This window comes from Hemitrygon akajei, unplaced genomic scaffold (genome assembly GCF_048418815.1).
Source record: "Hemitrygon akajei unplaced genomic scaffold, sHemAka1.3 Scf000185, whole genome shotgun sequence".
Taxonomy (NCBI): domain Eukaryota; kingdom Metazoa; phylum Chordata; class Chondrichthyes; order Myliobatiformes; family Dasyatidae; genus Hemitrygon; species Hemitrygon akajei.
The window spans coordinates 101,712-103,574 of record NW_027332071.1 but is presented as its reverse complement, the minus strand read 5'-3'; positions in this window follow the sequence as shown (position 1 = coordinate 103,574).

The window sequence follows — 1,863 nt, the reverse complement described above, 5'->3', positions numbered from 1 at the left end:
AAAGGAGAAGGTGGAGGACACTCGCACTGTGCCCGGTGTTGAAGAGTGCGAGGGAAGAGAAGTGAGTGCAGTTACTGTTACAAAGGAGAAGGTGGAGGACACTCGCACTGTGCCCGGTGTTGAAGGGTGCGAGGGAAGAGAAGTGAGTGCAGTTACTGTTACAAAGGAGAAGTGGAGGACACTCGCACTGTGCCCGGTGTTGAAGAGTGCGAGGGAAGAGAAGTGAGTGCAGTTACTGTTACAAAGGAGAAGGTGGAGGACACTCGCACTGTGCCCGGTGTTGAATGGTGCGAGGGAAGAGAAGTGAGTGCAGTTACTGTTACAAAGGAGAAGGTGGAGGACACTCGCACTGTGCCCGGTGTTGAAGAGTGCGAGGAAAGAGAAGTGAGTGCAGTTACTGTTACAAAGGAGAAGGTGGAGGACACTCGCACTGTGCCCGGTGTTGAAGAGTGCGAGGGAAGAGAAGTGAGTGCAGTTACTGTTACAAAGGAGAAGGTGGAGGACACTCGCACTGTGCCCGGTGTTGAAGAGTGCGAGGGAAGAGAAGTGAGTGCAGTTACTGTTACAAAGGAGAAGGTGGAGGACACTCGCACTGTGCCCGGTGTTGAATGGTGCGAGGGAAGAGAAGTGAGTGCAGTTACTGTTACAAAGGAGAGGGTGCTCAGTGGCTGGAGTTTATGCGAGAAGTGAGGAAGGTGCAAGACAGATATATTCCAAAAAAGGAGAAATTTTCAAATGGAAAAAGGATGCGACCGTGGCTGACAAGAGAAGTGAAAGCCAAAGTAAAAGCAAAGGAGAGGGCATTCAAGGAAGCAAAAATTAGTGGGAAGACAGAGGATTGGGAAGTTTTTAAAAGCTTACAAAAGGAAACTAAGAAGGCCATTAAGAGTGAAAAGATGAACTATGAAAGGAAGCTAGCAAATAATATCAAAGAAGATACTAAAAGCATTTTCAAGTATATAAAGAGTAAAAAATAGGTGAGAGTGGATATAGGACCAATAGAAAATCATGCTGGAGAAATTGTAATGGGAGATAAGGAGATGGCTGAGGAACTGAACGAGTATTTTCATCAGCCCTCACTGAGGAAGATATCAGCAGTATTCCGGACACTCAAGGGTGTCAGGGAAGAGAAGTGTGCACAGTCTCAATTACGACAGAGAAAGTACTCAGGAAGCTGAATAGTCTAAGGATAGATGAATCTCCAGGTCCAGATGGAATGCAACCTTGTGTTTTGAAGGAGGTAGCTGTGGAGATCGCGGAGCAATGATCTTTCAAAAGTCAATAGATTCTGGCATGGTTCCGGAGGAGTGGAAGATTGTAAATGCCACTCTGGTATTTAAGAAGGGGGCAAGGAAGCAAAAAGTGCTTTATGGACCTGTTAGCTTGAGAAATGGTTGGGAAGTTTCTGGAGTCAATTGTCAAGGATGAGGTTACGGAGTATCTGGAGGCATATGACAAGATAGGACAAACTCAGCATGGTTTCCTTAAAGGAAAATCCTGCCTGACAAACCCATTGAAATTTTTTGAGGAGATTACAAGTAGGCTAGACAAGGGAGATGCAGTGGATGTTGTGTATTTGGATTTTCAGAAGGCCTTTGACAAGGTGCCTCACATGAGGTTGCTAAACAAGATAAGAGCCCATGGAATTACGGGAAAGTTACATATGTGGATAGAGCGTTGGCTGATTGGGAGGAAACACAGAGAGGGAATAAAGGGATCCCATTCTGGTTGGCTGCCAGTTACCAGTGGTGTTCCACAGGGGTCCGTGTTGGGGCCACTTCTTTTTACGTTGTATATCAACGATTTGGATTATGGAATAGATGGCTTTGTGGCTAAGTTTGCTGATGATACAAAGATAGGTGG